Source organism: Myodes glareolus, chromosome 7 (assembly GCF_982192425.1).
Source record: "Myodes glareolus chromosome 7, mMyoGla1.1, whole genome shotgun sequence".
Taxonomy (NCBI): domain Eukaryota; kingdom Metazoa; phylum Chordata; class Mammalia; order Rodentia; family Cricetidae; genus Myodes; species Myodes glareolus.
The window spans coordinates 70,778,752-70,799,856 of record NC_142032.1 but is presented as its reverse complement, the minus strand read 5'-3'; positions in this window follow the sequence as shown (position 1 = coordinate 70,799,856).

Here is a 21,105-nt window from a genome sequence, read left to right as displayed (position 1 = left end):
GGTTGTGGTGTGTTTTCATTAAAAACAAAACCTTGCTAATACAGTGGGAAAGGGACTTGTAGGGAGAAGGAGGGATCAGCGGGGGTGGGAGGTAAGAGAAGAAGAGGAAAGAGAGAGAGTAATCGAAATGCATTATAAACATGAATCAAATCCCCACAGGACAAATTAAAAAGACACACACACATACACACACAAAGTATTCCACGCTCCAAAGTGCCTGCTGAAGACCACACTGTGTGCACAGGAGGCCACTTTGTGTGCACAGGAGACCACACTGTGTGCACAGGAGACCACACTGTGTGCACAGGAGACCACGCTGTGTGCACAGGAGACCACGCTGTGTGCACAGGAGACCACGCTGTGTGCACAGGAGATCTTTTACGACTGTGGCACACCCAGTATCCTCGTGCAGGTGACCTCTCTCCTTACACACAGCACACTCATTCCACGCTTACTATGTGAGGCAGTTATAGAGCCGGTCTTCACTCTGACCCCAAACCCTTGATGTAGGAAGAAAACATTAAGTAGAAACAACTCCATAGTATTAAAAAGAAAATTAATGTGGTTCCTAGATAAGAGAAAGAAGACAGGATGGGGTCGATGGAGCAACAGTTTTGGAGAGAGTCCTGGAAGTGGTACACACTGCTGAGACATCTGTTGGTGTCTACTTGACACCAATGTGAATGAGGCCATGAGATTCTGGAATGATATAGTTTTATAAGCCTGATCTAATGTTCAATATAAACATTTTAAACAAAACACTGATTATCAACAGAAAATAAACACTCTTAAAACATCCACAAAACAACCTCAAGAACAGAACAGTACTCAGCCAAGCATAAAAATGCCAACAAATTCCAGAGGGGACAGCCTTTTAGTGGTCACCTGTGCAGCATTGAAAATAGAAACGAACCATAGAGGGCAGGGCTGGGGGCGTGGCGCAGTGGGGAGGGGGCTGGATTAGCTTGCATGAAGCCAGGGGTTCAATCCATAGTACTGCAGAAACTGGGCATAGCGCCGCATGACTGTAGATCCCAACACTTGGGAGGTGAAGGCAAAAGAATCAGAAGTTCAAAGTCGTCCTTAGCTACAATCTGAGGTCAGCCTGTGTTTGTGGAGAAGGGAGAGATTTGGGTGGAGAGGATCTGTGGAAATGGGTGGCTATGGTTTGAATATGTCTCCCAGAGTGTGTGCGCTAGAATCTCAATGCAGGGCAGCAATACTGGGAGGTGGGGCCCGAGTGACGTTTCTATTGTGGAAGTTCCTCCCCACGAACAGGTCCATTGTTGCTATTTCAGAAGGACCTGTGTTTTCTCCAAGAGTCTAATTGTTACAAAAATGAGTGTGACTCCTCTTGTTGGTTCTGGCTTTCTGAGGCAGGATGACGCGGTGAAGGCTCTGCTGTGGTCCTTTGACCTTGTCCTTAGCAGCCTCTGGAGTCAGAAGAAATGCATGGTTTTCTTTAAGAATTACCCAGTCTGTGCTATTCTTGGACAGCAGCACAAAGCAGGCTAAGATCAGGTAAGAATGCATCGCTTTTACCGAGGCGAGTGTATCTGCGATTGCATCAGAAGTGTGCGAGAAGCGCTGTGCTTAGCAACACAGCAACGGTGGGATGGAACTGACAGACTGAAACTGCGGCTCTTCTTGCCTAGAGTCTGGCCCTGGTTTCCTTAAGACGCTTCCTAGGACCTTCCAAAGACCCACCTTAAAGCGAAGTGATTTGTGGTAAAAAGTCCAAACAGCATTTGACCCTTCCATTGAGGTCATTGACCCTTACCTGCAGTCCTGTCTCCACGCATGCCTCGCCCAGCTCCAGAAGAGGAGCAGCCGCCTTCCGCTCACCTATGCTCTGCAGCTGATGGAACTTTTCGATGTTGCTTGGTTTTGATCCTTCAGCTGTGATTGGCATTCCTAATTTTTAAGTATTGGAACCAAAGTCTGATTTATCCAAGATCACAGCAGGGTAAGGTTTGCTTTCCCAGGCTCTAAAGGACATAGAAGGGTCCATGAAAATAAGTGAAGCAGTCCCCATCTATTGAAAGTCCACCAGGTGGCTTCATATTTTGTAGCTATGACCTTATTAGACCCCCGTGGGAACTTCCCAAGGGTGTTTGCAATCTCCATCAATCTTCTGTACCAAAAAGAAAGCCAGCTGGTAATTTGTTCAAAGTCACGTGGTCAACAAGGAGCGCTGCCAGCATTTGAACCCAGGCCAGAGGTCCAGACTCTTTTTCCACTGGCCCTCTCCTGACCTAACCTTCAACTTAACCTTCAGAGTCAGACAGACAGGTAGAAACATACTGTACTTTGTTGGCCCCTGGGGGTGTCCTCTAGAAGAACTCTGCCTTTGTAATTTTAAAGTGATAGTTATGAGATTAGCTAAGCTATGGAACTATTTAAGAAAGAAAAATGCTATTGATTGCTTAGTAGCTGCTGTGTAAATCACCCTAGGACATAGATCGTTTGTGGGTCTAAAGAACAGAAGCCAAACAACTGGTGGCAGGACAGAGTAGAAGGCCGCAGGAGAGACCCACAGTACAGGCGTCTAGAAATACATCATGGGCTCAGTAGGTCTTAGCTCCATGGTTCTATTTTTTTTAAATAAACATCATAATCAGTTAGCTTTAGAGAAAATCTAGGCAAGAGTGTGTCTTAACAGCCAACCACAGTCATGCTACATGCAAGACTAACTTGTGGTGGGCCTTAGTCTGTAGGAGATCAATTTATCGATTGAACATGTAGGTCTGGTGATAGAAGCAGTCCATAGGTACCGCCATACAGACAAATGAGTATATTCAATATCTGACCATGCTACCAATTTCTGCTTTTGTTACAGATTTTACAGCTATAAATAATTAAAAACCTCTGTCGTCTTTTGTATTTTAAGTGTACCAAACTTGAGATCAGTTTCCACCCACATAGGAACACAGAGAATATAAATGCCACACACCCAGTTTTCAGAGAGAAATAAAACTACCGAGACTCTGTGTTAGGGTGCACAGTAGGATGGTCACCTAGCTCTTGCAGTCACTTCCTTCGCTTACTTACAATGTCAAGGGACGTAGATAGGAGCTTCTAGGTGCCTTCCGGTTATTGTTTGGGGCAGAAGGTAGAATGTAGGCAACAGGACATAGTAAAACTTATTCATGGGCATTCCTTAAAAGCCTTACTTAAGGGCTGGGGAGATAACTTATTCAGTAAAGTATCTGCCATGTCATACAGACGTGAAGACCTGAATTTGATTCCTAGAACCTATGAAAAAAGCCAGGTGTGATGATGTGAGTTTGTTACCCCATCATTTGTGGAGACAGAGAGACAGGAAGATTCCGGGGGATCACTGGCCAGATGGCAATTTGGCAAACTGGGGATCTTCCCACTTCCCAGAGCAAGCTAGATGGCTAAACTAGCCCAATCAGAGAGTTATGGATTCCACAAGAAACTCTTCATCAATAAATCAACTAGAAAGCAATCGAGGAAGACACCCAATGCCAACCTCCACACACCTGTGCATACACATGAGTCTACATACACCTGTGCCCACCTACAAGTGTAGGCATGCATCCTCATGTACATGCACACACACACATACATACACACACAAAGTTGGACAAAGATAATACGTATATTATCCTGATTATATGGACCCACTTATGAATTCACTATTAACGTGTTGAATGTTGCCGTCACCAGGATTCCTCCCGCTTTTTCACAATCTTACTCTCCTGCTCCTCTCCCCCTCCTGAGGTCCAGGCTTTTCTTATCATTCTAGATTAGTCTAATGTTGTGCTGGGACTACCGGAGGGCTACTATATTCCATCTCCCCATCTCATTTCCCACTGAGCCAGCTTCCAACCCCTATTGCCTTCTTTTGTACCGAATAGGTATTTCCTGGCATTCCGCCCTCCTCCTTTCCTTGTGCCATTAGCACATACATTTCATTTGTATATGCTGTAGATCCTACTGTACAGCTTCATAATTACATGTGGAATGTTTTATTTCTGCTTGTGCATCTATCACGCCTGTGTGCATTTATCATTTTGTCACACATCACATTGTAAGCGCAATAATATAGCTTTATAATTGCTGTTTATGCAATTGTCTTTTAAATCAATTAACAGAAGGCAACAAGAACAGATCTGTTTCTATTCTTTTGTAATTTATACCGTCTTTCATAATTACTTATCTAATTACCTTTACTGGTGCTTTGGATTTCTCCATATGGACTTGGGGTAGAGTCCGTTTACTTGCAAACTGAAGAATTTCTTGTAGCATATCTTAGATGCTGATATATCTGCACTCTACCCCAAGGAAAGACAATTTTGAGGCACCTTGGTAGATATGCAAACTGATGTGGAGTCTGGAGACAGAGGGGCGGTAGTCCCAGGTTCAGCTGCCCAGGATCCCACCAAACAATCTAGACTTGTTCTAGACTGAAGAATCTAGAACAATTCCAGCCACTGCTTACTCTGCTATGCTTGCTTATTTTCCAGTGTTCTAATTGGGTTGTTTTTGACCATTTTGTCTAGTTCTGTGCCGTTGTTGAAGAGAGATGATTTGTTGAGAATTTTTAAGTACTATCTTACTGGTTTTTTTAACTATAGTCTCCATTTTTTCAACTCTTTATGGTTATTTTTAAAAGTTTCCACACATATATGTATTGTGGTAGTTTTATCAACTCGACAGAATTGAGAGTCACCAAGGAGATGGGCTTCTGGTCATGTTTGTGAGGGATTACCACGACGAAGAAAACTGAGGTGGAAAAACTTGTCCACTGTGGGGTGGAGCTATTCCCTGGGCCAGAAATTTGGACAGTATAAGAAGGGAAAAGTGAGCTGGGCTCACTCTGCTCTGCTTCTTGACCATGGAGGCAATGTAGTCGCTGCCTCAAGCTCCTTGCTCCGACTTCCTGCCGTCAAGAACTATAGGATAGAATGAACCAGTCCTCCCTTGAGCTGCATTTGTCAGAGCATGCTAACACGGCAACAAGAAAAGCAACCGTAGGCATCGCGTGCTGAGCATATCCCCCCTCACATCTCTGCTGTTGTCTTCCTTCCTTCCATCTCCTCAGTCCCCACAGTTAGGGGACCTTTATCTTCAGATCATAGACCCATACCTGATTTTATGCAGCTGTATAAAACCCAAGAATCACAAAGAAGAGAACATATATTTGCCTGAGATAGTGTGGAGATAGGGTCTCCTGTAGTCTAGGCTGGTGTCAGATTCAAAATATAGACAGGGATGACCTTGGACTTCTTCCTCCCAGTTCCTTGGCGCTGTTTTAAAAAAGAAGCCCTGGTGAGGCCAGAGGACAACTGAGGAATCATTCCCCAGGACTCTTTCATCTTGTTTCTTGATAAAAGGTTTCTCACAGGCCTGGTGCTCCGCTGGCCAGTGAGCCCCAGGGGAGGGAGGCCTAAGTTTCATGAAGAACAGTGAGAACAGATGACCTGAGAATTCCAGCCCAAGAGGCTACAAAGAAGGCTACAAGAAAGGTGACCTCGGCATTTCCATTTGGAGTTTACGTCTATTAGGGGAAGAACAGTGGTAATGAAGAGAAAGGCATTTTGTTGGCTAGGGAGCTAAGCCCAGCCTGGAATAGGATATTCTGGTGAGCCAAAGAGGTGGATGAGGAAGAAGGCAGCTTAGGGTGACGCCACAGAATACCCCAGTGGACAGGCTGGAGGATGGAGACTCTACTGTTCTGGATGTTTGCAGGATCAGAGTTTTGAGAAGACCATTCGAGTCTCTGGATGGAGGATAAGTGAGAAGGATGGAGCCGTGGTGGGGGTGAGATGAATGAAGCTGTCCAGCAGCAGCCATGTGAGCGCTCACATCAGGAAGGTGGAAATGCTTCTGGAGCCCTTAGCATCAGAGTCTGGGTCCTGACAACAAGTTAGATTTGACTACCTGTCGTCTACAAGTCAATAAAAGGAACAAGTAACGGTGGGAAGCTGGGAGAAATTTATTCAATGTGTCTACACTGGGACGAGGAAAAAAGAGGTTCAACGACACCTCTTCTGTCTTCGTCTTCATGTCTTGATAAGATGTTTAAGTTTAAATAGAAGGCAAGACATTTGCATCATTTCCTGGTTCTAATCAAGGTATGGTCCCATCTACCGTTATTAACCCATCATTGCTTTGGCTCCTAGTCTCTCCTATAAGAAAGTCTGACAAGTTGTCAGAGCGGTGTGAAAACCCTTTCTTGGCCAGCATTGGTGGCACAGCTCTCTCCTTCTCTGAGCATGAAAGTTTTGGAGAAAGTCTAATTTCTTGGGACCACTGTTTCAATAGTCTAACAGCTGAAGGGAGTGGCATCTGTGCCTTCAAAATGTCCTCATCTCTACGAGGGTGGTTCCAGGAGCTCCAATCAGAGGATGTAGCATCAGCATGTAGATGCTCAGAGGAGTGTTGGAACTCCACCCCAATTCTATAATTAATAATTTAATTGGGTCACCATGGTACAAGTTAGTTGTAAATATTGAAACTCCGGAACTGTACATGAAGATGGAAATTAAGCTTTCTCACAAAGGAAGATCCATCTTAAAAGCACCCGACTGTTGATTCAAAACTACACTCTTGCTGTGCCTTTTTCACAATCCTCTGACAGAGGACAACGACACCAGCCAGCTCTCAAGAAAGAACAGACTTGATTTCCAAGCCAACATTTCAAACGCAGCATCTTTGAAAGGTCTGCAACACTCCACGCATCCTGCCAAATAGGCAGCGTGTTCTGAAAACCATCGTACTCCCGAAAGTCACGTTAATTTTCCCATCAGGCCAAGGATCTGCGGAAAGGGAAAGGCCAGCTTCTTCAGACGTCATGGAGAGAGGAGGCTATGCTGGAGGGACAACTGCAGAGGGACTAAGGGAAAGGACAACTCACCAGATGTGACAAACAACTGCGTGTTTCAAATGGTCAATCACAAACTGGAACAACCTAAAATCATCAGAGGTCCATTATGTGGAGAATAATGATCTCAGGACAAGGGATACTTAATGGCTTGCAAATTTAGGTACAAAATAGATATTCATCTACATCCAACTGGTAACTTTCAAGTTCTGGTTGTTTTCAATGGCTGAGAGTATTACCTGGAACAGTGGGGATACTTTCAGAGAGAGAGAGAGAGAGAGGGAACAAATCATTCATCTTCCATTTTAATTTCACTACAATTGCGAACAGAGAGGCACGCTCCAATTGTGAATGACACATGGAGGGTATCTTTTTCACATTCCAGAATATCTCACTGTTTGCAAGGAATTGTTCTCTTACTGGAATTGCTCACAAAGCAACCTATTATATGGTGAGAGGGACCCTCCAGGCACCATTGAAATTAATATGAAAGGAACAATCCAGAATGCCAAGCGCAGTGCATAAAACGTAGGTAGGTGGTGGAAGACAGATAAGCAGCCTGGGAGGGTTAACTTGAAGAATCCAAAGCTGCAGAAAGATGTGTTATGTAATTTACATTACAACCAGTCACGATTTCAGAATGGGTAATGAAAAGCTCATATAGTTAAGGATTGGATCCATAAAAAGCCACAAAAAGCCGTGCCGCACAAGGGAACTAAATGATGGGTAAACAAAGAAGGAAATGCAAGAGCAGAAGGAGGATGCTGGACTTGCTTTCTCAGATTCCTCTGGTCTTGGAAACCTCACCTGCATGATGCATGTTTCAGCTGGTCTCGAGGTGGGTTAGTTTGAAAGTAGGGTTTGGCAACCTCTGCAAGACTGACATTTGGGGCCAGATTGTTCTTTGTGGCTAGTGGTGGCGGTGGGGGTTGTTGGTGCATCGTGGGATATTTAACAGCACCCCAGGCCCGAGCCTCCTGAATCCCAACAGCACCCACACCCACAATCACAACAACTAAAAATGCCTCTGATGCTATCGAGCTAAAAGCTAACAGCTACCCCCATGGAAGGCAACGCTGTCTCCTTTGCTTAAAGGGAAGCAGTGGGTCAACAACTCCAGGGAACTATTTCACCTTGTAATCATACGCACACCCCTTTTTAAAGATTTATTTTTTTAAATTTTAGGTGCATGTATGTTTGTTGGCGTGTGTCTTGTTGTGAGGGTGCCTGTGGAGGTCAGAAGAAGGTGTCACTTTCTCTGGCCCTGGAGTTATAGGTGGCTCTGAGCTTACATATGGGGGTTGGGAACTGAACACAGGTCCTCGGCAGGAGCAGCATGTTCTCCTAACTGTTATGCCACTTTTCCATCCCCCACTTTATCATTTAAGGAAGACTGATCAATATAATGCTATCTTTGGCAAAACAAAAAACAAACCCAAATTAATCTAGAAGGTAAGCCAATCACACTTTAATCAAAATATATATACATACTAGAAAAATCTCTTTGCTAATTTCTGTGCCCAGACTATCTTAAAACACCTGGGAAAGTGTTTGGCCTCCTGTCCATTCACATGACAAGCAGTGTTCTGTCATAGATTAAAGCCACACGCTGGCACTCGCCTAGAACACAGCGACAAAAATAATTTAATTGCATCCTTCATTTGGTGACATGTAAAAAGAAAAGTGGCTTACTTCATAATGACAGGGAAGCAGAGAGGCAAGTGAGGGCCGGCGGATAGGACAAATGACTCAGAGCCAGTCCCATGGTCATCAGGACATCACAGGCATAGAGAGATTCTTTCCTGGTAAGCAACTCTTCAAGTCTGCACGCTAACTGCGTGGCCGCCGCTGTGACCTGGGTGCTCTTTTCCTGGAGAGAAATGGAGGGCAGGGATGATGGCCCAGTGACGGTCATCTTTGTATCTGTGCCGCCCAGCCTGGCGTGGGCTCTGTAGCAATCAGTCAGCTAATGCTCTAGGAATGAACGAATGAGGACAGAGACGCTCACTTTCAAGCCCACGGGTGTCAGCGTCAACGTCTTAACAAGTTCTCCTCTTATCTCTGTGCTGCAGGCAGCTCCATGGTTGGCCCGTAGTCCCTGGTCAATGAACGTGGAACCCTGCGTGTGAGGACTCTGCCTGCGTTGCTCAGGCAACAAAAGCCGTCTAGCTCCTGCTCAGGCAAGCACACTGCCTGAGTCCTTTGTCCAGACTGCAGAACACGATGTGACGGAGCCTGGTGCGACGGTCCGGTTTGCCTGCTCGGAAGTGTCTGTGCATCAGAAGGACCGCATTCCTCCACCACGACCCCGATGAAGACAGAGCGTGTGGGAAGACTTCCACGTGTACTTTATGGAAGGATAGGAAGGATAACGTCACTCAGGGCTCAATGAAAGATGGTACATGCAGGTTTGGGTCTTCATCATTCCAGTCCCACTAATAGGGAATTTCTAAAATAGCCACCCACATACAGAACGTGACCTTACTGTCATGCTGTAGTTTGGGCAAAGCCTGTGCGAATGTAATCATAGGAGCCATTGAAGAGTTTATACCAGTCTTAAATGGCATTATCTGTCATTTGGAGACTTTTAACATCTCATCGCCAATGAAAAATCAAGTTTGGACCAAAAAGCAGGGTGGCTGGAGGAAGGAAGGGAGCGTGGCTCCTGGGGAAAAAACAGAAGCTCTCTCAAAGATGAGGGCCCAGCAAGTGGCATGTGTTATGACACATTAGGCTGGTGAAATGACAGTGCCCAGAAGCTACTATGAATGGTAATGACAGGCAATAAAATACCCCTTTAAAACTCCAGCAAAAGATCAAGGCAGTAGATTGTAGCAATGCTGTAAAAACCAACCGCTAGTGGATTAGCACAGGCAGGGCGAGAAAACCCAACTGAAAATTATTCAATCATACCAAATGCTGCAGGGAAATGAGGCCAAGAAAGCAATCAAAATCAAATAGAAGCAAGGTGTGTTTATATCGTTCAGTGGTACAAATGCATTGCAGAGATGGTTCAGGGGTTCCAGCCCCAAATTAAGGGGGAAATGAATGAAACTTTTACTAGGAGAAAACCTGATGTGGACCCTCTCTGTTCCCTTCCCACCACCCCAAGTGTTCTTACTGGGAGAACCCAGGTGCCCTGTGAGAATTCCAAGATGCCCTCATAAAACACAACATACGTTGTGCGATTCCGTTAAGCTTGCTTCTGCAACTTACGTGGCAGACCTCTTGAAATAATTGCATTCAATGTTTTCAGTTGTAGAAGATTCCTGACTCATATAGGCAGTAATTACCTTTAATGGCATTCACGGGTCTTTGATGATAAATTAGGCAACAACGATAATTTAATAGCTGAGGTTGCAGTTAGTCGGAGGTACCCTAAATGACCTATGGAAGTTACTTTTAAAAAAAAAATGTCTAAAATTCACACAGGTTAATTGCATTAAAAATTCCGTACAGTTACGGCAGAGATGTGGTTCTATAAATAAACTCGCGTGGCCTTCTTTTAATAATTGCTGAACTCCTCATGAAGAGGTGGAATTACACATGCTCGTTCTTGAGCTGTGAGCAGGAAAGACTCAGACTTTCACTGAGCTCCACAATGTGACCCCTCACTCTATTTTCCTGGTGGTCCTGTGTGGGTGACAACCTCTCGTTCCACACCAGAGGGGAAAGCAAGGTGGTGAGGGTGTGGCTTCTTCAAGGAGAGGCTTGTTCTTTATCTCACCAATGAGAAGGGAGGATTCCGTGCCAACGAGGTAGCTGTCTGACCAGCCGCCGGGGTTGGCTGAGGTGATGCAGGTCACCCATTTCAATCATCTCCCTACTCATTCCTAAGAAACTTGTTAGACCTTGGGGTTCTAGAGGAGCTGACTTCAGAGTCTAGAGACCTGGATCTGGCTAGTCTCCTACAGCACAGAGTTAAACCAAGAATCTCTTGTTCTGGCTTCTCAAGAACCAGAAGGAGGGATTGTGTTACTTAATGTGAGGTGAGCTTGTCTGAGAAAGGAATGAATGGATGATGGGTGAGCTGGAGGGAGGCACTGCCTCCCAGAGCATCTTAACTACCCCAAAGCCAACTTGGTCTCTGAAAAGCAATTGTTTCCATCAACTAAATTCTCAACACCATTCCAGTTCTGTTAGTCTTTCCAATGTCCCTGTCATGTTCCATGATCCCATCTAAGATGATAACCCATTATGATTTATTCCTGAGGATCCTTTGACTTCCCCAGATGGTGACAGTTTCTCATAGCGTCCCTTTTGGTGTTGATTTGGACAGTTATGAGATTTCTGGTCAGGCATTTTGTAGAGCATCCTACAGTTTTGTCTTGATGGATCCCTTTCTCACAGTCAGATGAGAAGTACAGGTTTGTGGGAGGAAGCCTGGATACTGAATGATCTTCTTATCTCACTTTGTATCACAGCTACACAGCCAGTCACTGTCACTGAATGTCCTCCCGTCCAAGACCCCCAGGGGCATGTACTTTTGACGAAAGAGGGCACATACCTTGGGGAACTGTGAGGTGCCTCGGCAGGAAGATGCTAGAAAGAATCCCAGATGGGACAGGCTTTTGTGGGGCTATTTGGAGTAGGTCTAGAGAAGCAGAGGTTTCTATGGCAACATAAAGCTGTTAGAGAGCAGGACAAGTCTCTGATTGGGTAGCTCAGTAAATCTCATCTGTAGGGTTGAGAGACTAGTACAAATCTCACTAAAATAAAAGTGTTACTGAAAAATGAGCACCCGAAGAGGAAAGCACTGTTAGTGATCTATTTCCCATGACTCCAACACACCGCCAGAGCCCCGTGAAGTACTTTGTGAAGATAATGGGTTTGCTCAGCTCAACTCTGGAAGAATGTGGTACAGGCTCTGGCTGTATTAGCTATGGTGGACCTGTCATGACGGGAGTGAGTGTGAAAGGGAGCAATCACCTGGGGTGTCAGGAAGCCATGGATAGGGAAGGGGCTGGCTGCTCCTTTTAAAGATGTTTCTGTTATATAACTGGCCTCCCAAAAGACCTTGATGCCTCTAATAGCAGTTCTGCCAATGGCCCAATCATCCCCCCTAGACTGTACTTTTTAAAGGTCTCAGCATGAGCCACATCCTAACCACACTAGTCACATATCTTACAAAATCATCACCTTATTATGTATCCTGTTAGATTTCTGAATCACTGAGTCATTCTGCAGCATGCACAGAGTCAGGGAGTGGTAGGATGGTTAGTATTGCTTCCTTGTAAGTGAATGTGTGCACAAATCACACACACACACACACCACACAAATCACATACACACACAAGTCACATACACACATGCACACACACATGTGCACACACACAAATCACATACACACACAAATCACATACACACATGTGCGCACGTGTACACACACACACACACACACACACTTCTGTAGTCTGATTTTCCTTCCTGTTTGCTATCAGAATCTAGCCCAACAACCTAAATGGAGAACGACTGTCTGAGAGTGGCTGGAATGCAAGAAAATCTGTGACAACTTGGATATTCCACTTTTACATAGTAAGAACTTACATTTTGAACAAGATATTCTCATTTTTATGTTTTTTTCCTCCTCTAAGAATAAATATAGCAAATCTCTAGCCAAAGGCATACCAATCCTTTTCTCTATCAGCCTACCTACTTATAGATGCCTACAGCTCTCAGAACTTTACCCACAGGGAGAGAAAAAGCTGCCATTGATGAAGAGGCAACGGTAATCATCGTGACCAGTGAGAGGGGTGTTTGGTGTGAGCATCATGGTGACTTCGTTTTGTCTCTCACTGTAGCCATCCTGGCAGGAATAAAGATTTGCAGACACCAGGACCCCCCCACCCCCCGCCCAACACTTTGGCTATCAGATTATTAAAGCAACAGCCCCAAGGAACTGGGGTTTTCCCAGCAATCTTACCCTTGGAGAGGGAAAAGGTTGAAGCCTGTGTTAGCCAGAGGCGAAACTTGTGTCCAGAAGAGGTGTCCCTGGGTTCTGACAACTTGTTAGACTACTTTGGAGGAAGGGCTGGACCCAGGACAATGATAGGTCAGTAGTGGGCAGAACCACACCTCGGCCAGCCTTTCTCAGCCATATCAGCTTCTAAATCACTACTTAAACTTCCACCTTGTATCAGAACCCCATACACAGACTGGGGAATGGACATTGTCTCTGGCTCTGTTGTTTGTTCTTCTCCCAAGGCAGCGGCCACATGGAATAAATCTCCTTTCTCCACTTTCCACTATTCCCTGTGGCTTCAGTGGCTTGTCGAGGAGGGACGGCTTGCTTACTAGATTAACCAGGGCCTGGGCCGTGACCATAACATGTTTTGTAACATGATCAGGTGAAATTAGGGAGTGCTTAGCCTCAATTTGTCACAGTTTCAGGACAATGTTGAGTTTGGCTTGCTACGAAACTGTCCGTGCCTATTTAGAAAACAAGCTGGGCTAGGCATCAGGACCAGGACATCTCAAGCCTTGGAGTGTCAAGGCCACCTCCCCTTTCAGTGACGCTGAGCACCCGTGCCACCGGGCAGACCCTTCATGCCGCTCTCGGAAGCAGTCATACGTCAGGCAGCTGGCACAGCACACTGCGCTTCCTTGCGGCATTCACGCTCACTCTAAGTATTTCTCAGGTCACTTGGTGGTGAGTCCAGCTTGGGAAAGCCCCAAACTTTGGAATGTGGTCAGCTGCAGTGTCCTTGGCCTCTGGCTGTCTGGCCTCCTCGCTTTGCTCCTTGCTCCAGCAGCAAGCCTGGGAAAGAATTTCAGAACGAGCCAGTGCAAAGCAGAGTTAAAGTTTATTAAGAGAGATATGCAGAAAGGAGGGTGCACTCAAGAGCATGTGTGTGTGTACGTGTTCAAGTGTGTGTGTGTGTGTGTGTGTGTGTGTGTGTCTTTCTCAGAGAAAACTACAACGTAAGTATTTTTGCGGCAGACATAGATGCTATTCAGATTGCTCTCTGGTAACATTTCTAAGGGTTGCTAAGAGACTTTTTCTCTCTTTTCTTCATTTTTGACAGGTAATATTATATTATAGGCTCTAGAGGTGCCATAGGTAGGATTAAATCTGATCAGAACCAAGAGCTACAGGGCTGCACAAGGGCCAGTACTCTCCCTTTCCCAGTAAATGAGGTTTCTGGTTTCTGAGATACCTAGAAAATCGCAGGTTTCCAGCTAGGAAGGCATGAAGGCCTTCAACACTTGGTACTTGTGCTGGAATTCTTGAGACTCTGCCAGCACATGCTTTAACAAGACTCTTGGGGCATTATGTTTGTGTATGTGTGTGTGGAATGGGGAGGCTCTCTTCCTTTTCCATGACCATATAGTTTCTGTCTTTCTATCCTGCCTCAGTGGGACTCCAGGAGGCATTGCTCTCACTTCCTTTTCATAAAATGAGAATTCAATTCAGAACCCCACAAGATAATTGTTACCTTCTCAGCCAGTATTGGTTCCCCATCTTGTCCTCTTTCTTAATTGGGCCATAATCCCACTGTCATTTCTCCTCTTCCTCTTGAGTTTCAGGACACAAGAAGAGATATAGAAGGCTGCCCTAGGTGTCTTAGTCAGGGCTGCTATTGCTGTGATGAAACACCATAACCAAAAAACAAGTCGGGAAGGAACCTACAGGCTCCACTCCACTACTGATGATGGTCATGGTGGTCATCCCATGGTACTGGTATCTCCAAAACGCTGGGTCTTCCACTGCAACACTTTTCACCAGTAGCTTCTCATAGGCTCTTTTCATGGTGTCAAGTACCAACTTCTTTGTATGACCCCTTCATGCCTTCAAAACTAGTGCCTGGGCAACTCTTCCACTACCGAATTCAGCTGCCAACATGACAAACAAAACCTTGATCACCTCTGAAGCACAGCTTCTGTGTTTTGACTGTCAGGAAGCACGTCCCAGAAGGTTTCACCTCAGAGATGCTGTTGTCAGTCATCTCTAATATCTCAGCACTGGCTGACCAGCAGTGGGTGTCCCAGCAGAGCAAAGGCTTCACTTCAGCAGTCCTTGTGTCTTGTCAATCACAGCTGATTCTTCAGCCCCAGGGAACCAGAACCACAGGATCTTGATTCAAAATAACAAATGCCTCTGATGGAGCCTTTAAATTTCCTTCTGAAACTTTATAAACCGGGCCATTGTCATCTGCTTTGCCCTCAACACTCTTATCTTCCAAGCTCCCACAGCACTGTTCCCCAAGCACGGAACACTCAATGGCTTTTATTGTACAAAGTTCTAAAGTCCTTCCACAATTCTGCCCAAAACAACATGGTCAGGTCTGTCACAGCATTACCCCACTCCTGGTACCAACTTGTCTTAGTTAGGGTCACTGCTGCTGTGACGACACACTGTGACCAAAAAGCAAGTATGAGAAGAAAGGGTTTATTGGACTTATACTTCTACCAGGGCAGGAACCCAAACAAGGCAGATGCAGGAGCTGATGCAGAGGCCATGGAGGAACACTGCTTACTGGCTTTCTCCCCATGGTTTGCTCAACCTCATTTCTTAAAGCACCCAGGACCAACCGCCTAGGGGTGGCATTACCCACAATGGGCTGGGCCCTCCCCACTTTAATCACTAATTAAGAAAATGACACAGCCCAATCTTCTTTTCTCAAGCAAGGTTTCCTCCTCTCAGATGACTATAGTTTGTGTCAAATTGACATAAATCTAGACAGCACACTGGGGCAGAGGTAGCGGGCGTTGTCTCCAAGCCTGATGGACAGAAGTTGAAATTGTTGGAAAGCAGGTGGCCTCACAGTGACACATGTGTCTGGAGACTTCCCGAGAAAGACTTACTGACCTGGCTTCATCAGTGATAATCATGATCATGTGACTGTGAGATCACCTGACCTCCCAGTGTCTAGCGACTTTTCCTGCAGAGTGGGGATAATGTTAGGATAAAGCACATAAAATTCCCTCTTTGACCATCAGGCGACAAGGACAATAGTTTCCTGCACTGACCCAGAGTCCCCACCTGGTGGATCAGCTGTTAGGAAGGTGTAGCAGAGGGACTGGGGGCATGGACTGTAAATGACAGCTTTATTGTGAAGTCATTTGGATATTGCCTTAAGAACAGACTCAGGAAGATAACATGTGTGTTCTAATCAATTGGATCCTAGGGTTTTCCAAGCACTGTCTTCAGGAAGGGGGTCTTCTATACTGATCAAGAACCTATTGGAGCAGGGGTCCATGTGTCATCCCGGATCCAGTGTGTCTCTGGAGTGTGTGAGTTCCCTTTCTTGTTCTTGTGGCAAAGGCAGCTTAAGGAAGGAAGGGTTCATTGTGGCTCTCAGTTTGAGGAAACATTCCATCATGGTGGGGAAGGCATGGCAGCAGGAGCTTGAGGCAGCTACTAATGTTACATCCACAGTCAGGAAGCAGAGATCAAAGGATGCTGGTGTTGAGCTTGCTCCTTTTTATTAAATTGTAGTGAGAAGGAGCGGGCTGCATCCCGCCACCCAGCTAGCTTAACCCCGGAAATAATCACACAGAAATTGTATTAATTAAATTACTGCCTGGCCCATTATCTCTAGTCTCATATTGGTTGACTCTCACATCTTGATTCAACCCATTTCTAGTAATCTGTATATCACCACGAGGTCGTGACTTACCAGGAAAGATTCAGCATGTCTGACCTGGCAGTTTCATGGCAGCTCTCTCTAACTCTACTTTCTTCCTCCCAAAATTCAGTTCTGTCCTCCCAGCCTACCTCAGTTCTGCCCTATCAAAAGGCCAAGGCATTTCTTTATTCAACCAATAAAAGCAACACAAATACAGAAGAACCTCCTACATCATTAAATCCCTGACCCAACGCAGGGAGTCGTGCCACCCACATTGAAGACAGGTCTTCCATGCCGGACAGTGGTGGTGCACACCTTTAATCCCAGCACTTGGGAGGCAGAGGCAGGTGGATCTCTGAGCTCGAGGCCAGCCTGGTCTACAGAATGAGCTCCAGAATAGCCAGGGCTACACAGAGAAACCCTCATGACGTGCCCAGAGAGATTTTTCTCCTAGGTGACTCTAGACACTGTCAAGTCAACCAAGTAACCACCCCTAGGGAGCCTGGGTGTCAGCCCTGCTCTAGACAAGAACTAAGCTTGAAAGCCAACAACTAAGCTTGTATATTTGATTGAATGACACACACACACTCTGTTCCATGTAGCAGGAACAGCCCGCTGATAGATGGAATGTGGGCTTTCTGGGCCTGCTGGTGATCTGGAGAAAATAGGTTGCCCTTAAAAAAAAAAGGAAGAAAGCAGGAGCTTTTGTTCTGCCAGTAAGATAGAGTTCTTTCACTCGGCAGTCAGCTTCTATTCCGCGAGCATTCTCTGGTGTAGAAAAATCAATGAAGACGATAAATGAGAGGCAATCCCATCGAGGACTGCTTACTAAGTGATTAAACGTTTCAAAGCCCAAAGACTTACACGCTTCAGGGGGACAGATCTGAACGAACACATGTAAATGGAATTAATGCTCAAATAATTTTCTAGTTACTTAGCAGAAATATGCAATTATTAGTACCACCATAATTTATGTTTCAATATTTATCTCCATTTTTCCCAGAATGAAGCCTTTAATCTAGGTTCCTGATATAGCTTGAAACGGACCTGAGTGAGAGTCTGTGGTGGTTTGAATAAAAATGGCCCCCACAGGCTCATAGGGAGCAACACTATTAGGAGGTGTGGCTTCATTACAGGAAGTGTGTCACTGGCTGTGGGCCTAGAGGCCACAGATGCTCAAGCCACACCCAGTGTGGCATTCTCGTCCTGCCGCCTGCAGATCCATCTCCAGCACCATGTCTGCCTGCCTGCTGCCATGCTTACCCCCATAATAATGGACTAAATCTCTGAAACTGTAAGTCAGCCCCAATTAAATGTTTTCCTTTATAAGAGTTGCTGTGATCATGGTGTCTCCTCATGGCAATAGAAACCCTAAGACAGAGTCTTTTTGAAACTAAATGTTTTTGTGGAGAGGTTTCAGGGACGTTTATTTTTGGTTAAGATGAGATGATCTCTGAAGTCCTCATCTGATCAGGAAAGCACATGGTTTTTCAAATTCAGAATTTGCTAGAAAATATGAAGATTAAATTTCTGCTTTGCAGCAAAGACACTGACACATAAACACAAGATTTTAGGGTTTTTATCGGCAACGTCCTTTGATTATAGAAGGCTCCTGGAGGAAGGTGCTGAAGATGTGAACAAAATCCTTCTCACCTCAGGTAAGGCACCCACAATGACAAAAGAGCGATTGCACTCAGGTCTAGTCTGGGGTGCAAATAAGTTTATTGGAGTCACTTGCAAGAGCATGAGAGAGGGTTTTCTCGGGAGCTTGGGGGCAATCCTCAAACAGCTACATTATTGACAAGTCTCATGCCAGCATGGATGATGACATTTCCCCAGTTCCATAGATGGAGTTTCTCCCTTGCAGTTAACCTCCTACCTCCTGTGTGTGATCTAGCACCTCTGGTACCACATGTTGCTGGGGCAGAAGTTCACACCTGGGGGATGTGCAGGAACCTCAGGTGAGAGTCTGATGACGTTCCCACCTTCTCCAATAAGGGAATGTCAACAATCCATATGCATAAAACATCTCTTGTGGGTAATCACAGCTTGTCTGATTAAGATGGTTATGCCACAATAAAGGAACATGATTACATTGTCATGGCTGTCTTTCTGTGTACCCACCTTGATAAGGTTTGTATCTAGTCAAAATGGCACTATTTGCTCTCCTTGATGGAGTATGAGGGCCACCCTCTGGGTCAATCTGTACCTCACCCCACCTCACTACTGCCAGTTTTGTATGCAGTGTATCACCCCCAGGCTGTGACCACATTGCCATGGCCTGAAAGTTATGATGTTTCAGATGCTTTCCAAGTATTCTCCAGTCCTTCATTGCCATGAAACTTCTTCTGAATAGATGCCTGCTTACTCCAGACAAAGCACCAGTTACAGAGCAAAGAAAGGGGGTCTGTGAAAGACCAACTTGTGCTCCACTGCGGGTCTCTGCCTCTGCTTCCATCAGTTGCTGGATGAAGGTTCTATGGTGACATTTAAGGTAGTCATCAATCTGACTACAGGGCAAGGCCAGTTCGGGCACCCTCTCCACTATTGCTTAGGGTTTTAGCTGAGGTCACACTTAGAGATTCCTGGGATTTTCTCTAGTGCCAGGTTTCTTGCTAGCCCCATAACGGTTCCCTCAATCAAGATATCTTTTTCCTTGCTCTGTCTCTGTCCTTCCCCCAAGTCCAGTCAAACAGTGGGAGGAGGGAGAATATGAGCAAAGCAGCCAAGATCATGGTGGGGACACCCACTGAAACAGTTTACCTGAGCTAATGGGAGCTCACCAACTCTGGCCTGACAGCAAAGGAGACAGTATAAGACTAAACTAGGTCCTCTGAAAGTGGGTGACTGTGGGACCCTGTCTTCCCTGATCCTTGAGACCAAAATACTGGATGCAAATAATGTTTACACTAACCAGCTAAGCTTCCTGCTAGTTCCGTCCTTGGTTCTGCTACAGCCTGGTACATTAGCCTGAGGGATCTATTTTACTTTAAAATGGTAATTTCTCAACCTGCCTCAAAGAAGCTCAGACGCCAAGGCCCATCTAACCTGTCTGACATTGCCTTGAACCCTCGACCACCTGCCTGGGGAGAAACTCCCACAGAGGCCAGTTTTCCCAGCCCCCTCTGGGTGGGAGGAGTTTTCCTTTACTGGGGCCTTTATTCTCCTTCCTGCTTTTGCTGGGAGGAGGCCTTGCCTTTTGATCCCGGTTGCCCACTGGTATAAATACCCGACTTGAGTTTAATAAAGTTGCCATTTACTCTTGGTAAATGAGCAAAGGTCTCTTTTTTGTGTGTGTCTCTTTTTAACCCTCAGGACAATCGTCCATTCTCGTGGGCCCGAGTTCGGGAAGGCGCGCCTGAATCGGGTGTGGGTATCCACTGGAAGGCAGGGTCTAACAGGTGATAGTTGTTTGGCTGGGGCAGACTGTGGGGCCAATGGCAGTGAGACCAGGATTTATCCCTACTGTTTGTACTGGCCCTTTGGAACCCACTGTCTTTGGAGGGATATCTTGCTCAGTCTTTTTCATTTTAAGGGGGGAACTCACAGATCACAACGGGGAACAGGAACGGAATCCAGCATCCAGGTGTGAGAGCAGGGAGTGAGAGAGAGTGTGTGGGCGATACCCAACCTGGTTCAGCCTCTCAAAGGCCATTGGCTAAAGGAGGTTCCCCATCATAGCTATAGTGAGGAGGGCCTTGGTCTTGCCTCAAAGCTATGTGTTAGACTTTCTTGACTTCCCATGGAAAACTTTATTCTCTCTGAGAAGTGGATTGGGGGTGGGATGGGGGAAGAGGTGAAGGGAGCAGGAGGAGGGGAGTGGGAACTGGGATTGGTATGTAAAGTGAGAAAAGTCAATTTTTTTTTAAAAAATTAATTAATTAATTTAAAAAGTCCAATTAAACGAATGAGTGTATTTGGGATACTTACAGAAATATGGGTAAGAAGTTACAGGACCAGGCACTGTGCTGGCAACCACTTCACAAATAACCAACTCAGAAACTTAATATAAATTATAAATGCTCAGCTGATAGCTCAGGCTCCTTACTACCTAACTCTTACATTTAAATTAGCCCATATTTCTTAACTATGTTTGGCTTCAGGGCTCACAGCTTGTTGCTTCATATTTACACATCCTAATTCCTTAGAGGTTGGCTGACATATCTTCTGACTCTGCCTCTCTTCCTCCTGGCAGTATCAGTTTGGCTGTCCCACCTATGCTTTTTGCCTGACTACATCTGATCAGCGTTTTATTAAACCAGTTTGAGTGATAAATTGTTACAGTGTACAAAGGGAGAATTCCAGAGCATTTCTGTCCTCTTGTCTGACTAAAAAGGAAGGTTTGCTGCAGTCGAAAGCATAAATGGGACACTCAAGCTGAGAATGCTGGGAGGAAGAAGGGCAGAGTCAGAGGAGTTGCCAGCAGACACAAAGAAACAAGATGGGTATGCCATGCCGAGAAAAGGTACCAACCCATACAGCAAAGCCTAGATAAGAAATATGGATTAACTTAAGTGTAAGAGTTAGCTAGTAATAAGCCTGAGCTATCAACTGAGCATTTATAGGTTTAAGTCTCCAAGTCAGTTATTTGGGAGAGGCAGTAAGGAAAAGAAAATACCACCTACAAATGGCACCCAATGTGAGGCGTAGATCCATGTAAGACTAAAAAAAAGCTTAAAAAAT